The sequence below is a fragment of the Hydra vulgaris genome, chromosome 03 (assembly GCF_038396675.1).
Source record: "Hydra vulgaris chromosome 03, alternate assembly HydraT2T_AEP".
In the NCBI taxonomy this organism is placed as follows: domain Eukaryota; kingdom Metazoa; phylum Cnidaria; class Hydrozoa; order Anthoathecata; family Hydridae; genus Hydra; species Hydra vulgaris.
Genome location: NC_088922.1, coordinates 27,100 through 34,614, shown reverse-complemented (window position 1 = coordinate 34,614; position 7,515 = coordinate 27,100).

The following is a 7,515-nucleotide window of genomic DNA, read 5'->3' as shown; positions in this document are numbered from 1 at the left end:
GTGCAGGACTTTTTTACATGACATTGAGATCAGGTTTTGTTGTTTTGAAAACTAAAGTCGTCTGACTTGTGCTTTCAAAACAACAAAACCATCTTAATCACCAGAGTTGACTAAAAATAACAAAACCATCTTACAAAACACATACCGATATATATATATATAATTATATATATGTATATATATATATATATATATAAATATATATATATATATAAATATATATATATATTATAAATATATATATATATATATATATATATATATATATATATATATATATATATATATATATATATATATATATATATATATATATATATATATATATATAATAAACAAGAAAATAATGTCAAATTATGAGCATATTCTAAATGAAACAGATGATGATTATAAAGTAGATGCATGCTAACTGATTTTTATAAAACAATTAAGAGTTTGAAATATGAAACATATTTTAAAAAGCCTCTTACTGCAATAAGTAAGGCTAATTGCTTCTCAGCTCTTAGCAAGGTTTGTTTCAGAATGTGCAGTGAGTTATAAATATATTTTCTCTACATTCAAGTAACTTTCATTTTATTTTAGCATGTGATGCAAGCTTGGACAGGAATGGCGTTTTGAAAATCTTTCATACGATTACTTTTTTTTTACATACTTTGATTTATGAATAAGTTTAAATAAAAGCTTCCCATTGCAATGAAATAATACAAAGATTTAGAACTACCAAGAAAGTCAGAGGAATCATTGTATTTTAAAATATCAGAATTTGAAACCTCTAATGGTGCATATATTTCTGATTTAAGGTTTCATTACCTGGCTTAGACAGGAATGGCATGCGATTGAAGCTATTGCTGACCACGCAAATGATTTTTTTGTTGACAACTTGACCACGACTGTTTAGATGTTTTGATGATTGATTTAAACATTTCAGAAATGCGCTGAAAAAAGAAATGCAACAAAAAAAGAAATAAAACTCAAAAAACTCAAACTTAAGGTGAAATTTACTTTTCGTTTGGTTTTTAATTGCAGTTGAAAAAATTACTTTAAAAGTTATCTTTTGAAACATTTTATTAAAGTTAAGTAAAACCATTTTACAAATTGCTTCTAATGATTTTTTAATTATTAAACAAGTTTTATTTATTTTGTTGTTTATTTAAAAAGTGAGATTAAATTATTGAAATAAAAATTAAATGTTTTAAAATCGCATTAACATTTTTTTTAAAAAGACCGCAAAAATAAAAAATTTTTTTAACAATATCGTAGGCTTTTTAAAGTAGCAATTTTTAATTGTTTAATTGCAATTAAAAAAAAGTTTTCAGTCAGCATCATAATGATATTATTCAAATTTCTAATCAAACTTCCATTACAATAGTTTGTAAAAATCCAAGAACATAATGAATAAGAGGTATGCAAACTTTGTTGCTTTATTATTATTATTATTATTTTGTTTGTGTCTCTTTTAACAGAATTAGTATAACTATTTGTTTTATTGTTGTTATTGTTTTACCATTGTTAATTGTTTTTAAAAAGTTAATTATTATTTTTAAAACTATTATTTAAACAAATTACAAAACTTGTGGTTATTTAATTGACCTGTATTCGGCTCCCGAACTAAAAATTTCATAAGTTATAAATTACAATATTAAATATGTCCAACATTAAATAAAAGCAAATAAACTGGTAAAAAAACATGTCATTTTTGTTAGCTGTGCATTACTTTTATAACTATAATTATAGTGGTGAAATTTATCAATGGTCTTTTAACAAGTTTATAAACTTCTTTGCATAATAGAGTTTTCAATACTTTACAACCACTATGGTAGCCAAATAGTGAAACAGTTATTGCATGTTGAAGTCTTATGCTTAAATGTTAGGGGGCAAAAAAAATTTTTTTTATTCATAAAATTATTATGCTACATATATAAATAGACTCTTAAACCAAAATCTTTGTTCTATAACAATAAAAACCAGTAAAACGTGCACCTATAGTGTGTTACCCTGTATGGCGGTTAAATATGGAGAACATAGGTTAATGCTGTCCAGTGTCTGGAAAAGAACAGAGAAGATGTTGATCAGGGAGGACTAAGTTAGTATTGGCATATTGAGTGTAAAGTTACAGATGATTGGATATCAACATGTCAAGATATAGTAGTTTCAATAGAGGTAGAAGTAGGAAAACTTGTAAAGAATATGTATAATATACAATATATCTACAGAATATATCAATTTTCTTTAATGATCATTAGCCTAGCCCCAGCTATGTTTTATCAAACAGTGCCCCAGTCAAATATGAGCCATAGTTGCTTTCTAACTGTAACTAGACAGTTTTAAGGTTTTAAAATAAACAGCATATAACCCATAAGTAACAATACATACATGTTTGTGTTCTGCTTAAATCTTTGATGTAATGTGAGCTAAGTTACGTACAAGTGACTCGCAACTATAAAACTTATGGTAATCTTAATTTCTCGTATTTTGGTAATGTATTGTTTTTCCTAATGCTTTTCTAAAGTATCCAGATCAATGTTTTAAAGTACTGCTAACAGGAAGTAACCTCTTTTAAATCAGATCAAATTCATGATCATCACGATCATAGTGTCTCAATAAAAACACTTTTCTTTGTCATATAGTAACTGCATTCAGCTATTAGATTGTAGAAGGGCTTCTGACTAAAGATTTTAAAAGTAAGCAGAATAATTCTGTTGACCAGCCTTGCACCCCTTCTTTATCTTTTAAACTGACGTAGATGTAAACCAGTTTTACATTTATTCCTGCCTAAGATGATAAATGGTGAATTTTCTTGACTCTACTTATAGATTTTTGCCTTTGTCTCTTTGATGTTGCTATGCAAATCTTCCTAATATACCCTAACCCTAACCCTGATATGCCTAACAGAAACGTGGTGTTCTGACGAATCATGCAGAATAAATTCAAGTTCAGAAATTCCTAACTACAAATTATTATCATCTGAAAGAAAAACTAACAAAAGGGGAGGTGGAATTATAACTTATATTAGGATTTTTCAAGTTACCAAAATAAGAGATGACCTTTCGATCTCAGATGCCGATAGTGAGGTTTTTACAATTGAAATAACTAGCAACAAATCAAAAAACATACTGGTCTCCACATGTTGCCGGCCACCTGATGGTGATTTATTTAAATTTTCCAATCATTTAAAACAAATTTTTATAAAAAACAACAATGAGCAAAAAAAAATACTCTGTATTGGAGACATAAGCATAGATTGTTTACAATATGATAAACATGCCAATACTAAACTTTTTTTTGACGAAATGCTTCAACATTACATTTTCCCAATTATTAACAAACCAACTCGAGTAACTCCAACTCAATCACTGCAATAGACAATATATTAACTAATTCATTATTTGATACTTCTCTAAAGGCAGGAATAATAAAGGCAGATATATCTGATCATTTTCCTATTTTCTTCTCCTTGACACAAGATATAAAATCTAATAATAGTTATAAAATTAAAACTAATAAAAGAAAAACCAACAAATTTGCTATTCAATAATTTAAAGACTCACTGTCGGTAAAAGAGTGGGATAAGGTATACCATGAATGCAATTTTGGGCACACTAACTCTGCTTATAAAAACTTCGAAAAAATTTTCTTAAAAAACTATAATATGCACTTCCCAAATAAAGTAAAATTAATAAAAGAAAAACACTTAAAATGTCCATGAATCACCAAAGTTATTACAAAATCCTCAAAAAAAAAAAAAAACTTTATATTAAATACCTAAAAAATAGAAATGAGGCAAGCCTAAATGTTTTCAAACAGTATAAAAACTTGTTTGAAAAAATTTAAAAAAATTTAAAGAAAAACTATTACTCAAATAGAATAAAAAACACAAATGGTAATATTAAGAAAACTTGGGATATCATGAATGAAATAATTGGGATAAAAACTTGCAAAATAAATAGTTTACCTGCTCAAATTTTCATAGATAATAAAGAGTATGACAATAATAATGCAATTTCAGAAAAATTTAATAGTTTTTTTGTCAACATAGACCCAAATCTAGCTTCAAAAGTCAATTGTCCAAATAACTCATTTGAAACTTATCTAACTAGTGTCAACAACGAATTAATATTTAAAGAACTAAAAATTGATGAACTCGAAAATGCAATAAACTCTCTTAAAACAAACAAGTCTCCAGGTATAGATGACATTTGCAGTAATATCGTGGTCAATGTCTTTTCGGAGATACGCAAACTTATTTTCGAAATATTTAAATCATCAATTATAACGGGAACTGTACCAGATAAATTAAAAGTAGCTAAAATTGTACCTATTTTTAAAACCGGTGAAACGTTTCTAATAAACAATTACAGACCAATCTCAATACTTCCTACCTTTTCTAAAATACTTGAAAGAATAATCTGCAATAGATTATATGAATACCTAATTCAAAACAAGTTCTTAAATAAAAAACAATTCGGCTTTCAAGCACAGCACTCAACAGAACATGCAATTTTAGATTTAGTTAATAGCATAAGTGATTCTTTTAATAAAAAGCAATTTGTATTAGGAACTTTTATAGACCTATCCGAAGCATTTGACACAATTAATCATGATACCTTACTAAAAAAAATGGAAAAATACGGAATAAAAAATACTAGCCTAGATTGGTTTAAAAGTTATCTGTGTAACAGACAACAATGTGTCATTTCAAACGATAATAAATATTCTAAATTACTAATAATAAAATGCGGAGTTCCCCAAGGTTCCATTCTTGGTCCTCTTTTATTTTTAATTTATATTAACGATCTTCCACAATCACTAAAAAAACTCAATGCTATAATGTTTGCTGATGACACAAATTTATTTTATTCATCACCATCAATTGAAAATCTCTTTGAATCTGCAAATGAGGACCTTGAGAGTCTAAACATTTGGTTTAAAGTAAATAAAATATCTTTAAATCAAGAAAAAACAAAATACATCTTGTTTCATTCCAACCAGCAAAAAAACAAAATACCAGGCATGCTACCATTACTAAAAATTGATAACATAAACATCGAAAGAACTGAAACTATTAACTTTCTTGGGATAATTATTGACGAAACGATTTCTTGGAAAGCCCATATAAATTATAATTATTACATTAAATACAAAAATATCCAAAAGTATCGGCATACTTTACAAAGTCAAAACTATAATTTCCCAGGAGAATCTGAAAATTCTCTACTTTTCTTACATACAAAGTTATCTAACATATGCTAATATTGCCTCGGAAAGTACAAATAAATCTAAATTAAGTTCTATATATACACACCAAAAACACGCATCAAGATTGATTTATAATAAAAAATAAATTCACTCATGCCGATCTTTTACTTAAAAACTTGAATGCTTTAAATATCTATCAAAGTAACATCTACCAAAATGTTTTATTTATGCTCAAATATAAGGTCGGACTTGTCCCAACTCATTTTACTAATAACTTTTTTCAAACCAACGCCAACAGATATATCACACGAGGAACCGGAAACTTTATATTGCCCATACAAAAAAAATTTTTTCGAGATTTTCAATTGTATACCGTGGCCCTTATTTATACAACAAAACATTACCTCAAAATATAAAACTTACTAAATTGGATAATCTTATTGCCCTAAAGAAAAAACTAAAAGATCTCATAATTAACAAAACCAATTTTATCGATGCGTATTAAATATGAAAAAACAATTAATATAATAAAATGTAAAAAGAACAATTAAAGCTATAAAAATAAATAAAAAAGAAATAAATCATAAAACATAAAAAAAAAAAAAAAATTGTTAGCAACTATACATAATAAAATATTACTGAACAGTAGACCTCAAAAAATAAAGTGTGTTATTAGTCTTTAAATTTTTAGTTAATTTTGTATTTTAAAGGTTCTCGATAAAAAGACTTTTCTTAGTCTTCTGCGAGTTTCCTTACAACTACATAGTACTACTAATATATGTTTTCAACAAATAAAATATATTTTAAACAACAACGACCAGTGGTGCGACGGACTTGCGTATATTTTTTAAATGCATGGGTAAATAGCCAGCACTTTATATTATAAACCACGAATTTTTAAGTTTATTATTTTAACTCGCATTAGTTAAAATGTCAAACGCGCATGAGTAAAACAGCATTGTTCACGCTCTTTAGAAAAATATTTGTGGTGGACATTTATCTAAACTGGAGTTATGTAAATATTACTTGTTTTTGAAATATATAATAATGATTGTTGTAAAAAAAAAAAAAACCCGAGAGTACAGCTCTAAAACTTGATTTAGTCATTCTGAGGCTGGGTTGTAGTAAGATTTCCCAAACTCTGTGGTAGCTCTTACAGAGACTAATTTCATCAACAGTTGTAAAATGTCAGAGTATAAAGAATGCATGGGTAATGTCCCTAATAGTGTTTTTGGTGTTCATTAAGGCTACATAAGTAGCCTTATGATATGACTTTAGGTTAATTAGCAGGACTAAGACAACTGCATAGGTTATTGCTAGAAATGTTGTGATCTATCTAAAAAAAGTCAAATTCTCTTTAAACTTAAACCATGCCCATAGTAACTAAAAAAGTTAAAAAAAAAGTTGTAGTTGAAAAAACCATCACCACCACCTTACTGTTTCAATATATCTTTCACAAATATTTCTCTGATGCTCCAAGTAACTTTCCATCAGTTGAATTATATTACAAATTTATCATATTGCAAAAAATAATTAAAAAAAAAACAATAAATTTACTACTGCCAAAAAAATAACAAAAAATCTTAAATACTTTTAATTAGTTTTTTAAACACTAAGGAATTTAAGGATTACAATTAAAAAAAGTTATATAAAAAAATAATAATTACTAAAGGTCCGAAAATATGTGCAGTAATTAAAAAATCAACCAATAAAAAATATGTGGAGTAATTTAAAAATCAACCAATAAAAAAATATGTGGAGTAATTTAAAAATCAACCAATAAAAAAATATGTAGAGTAGTTTAAAAATCAACGAATAAAAAATATGTGAAGAATTTTAAAAATCAACAAATAAAAAATTATACTAAAGCTATATAGGCATTGTATGAAACATAAAAATCGATTTTAATGGGGATAGTTTTAGGAATTACATTTTCAAAAAATTAAATGTTTTATGTTAGTAACTAATTAATTGGTAATAAAAATAATAATAAAAAAGGTATATTTTAAAATAAGTCATTTGAAACTTTTTTTAAGACTTATATTGTACTTGAACTTATTTAATTTTAGTTTATTTTTCTAATTTTTGTAATGATTAGTAAAATGAATCAAAATATTAAAGTTTAAACCATAATTTTTAATAATAAAAAAAAATAATAGTAATAAAAGGGTTTCATAATAAGATTTTATATCATAATTCAAGATTATTAAAATATATCTTATCAAATAAATGTATTAGCTATTGAGTTTAGCGATCAACTATTGAGTTTAGCGATCAAAACAGAGTTTACTTTTTTAAAAATGCTAACAAATTAAAAAC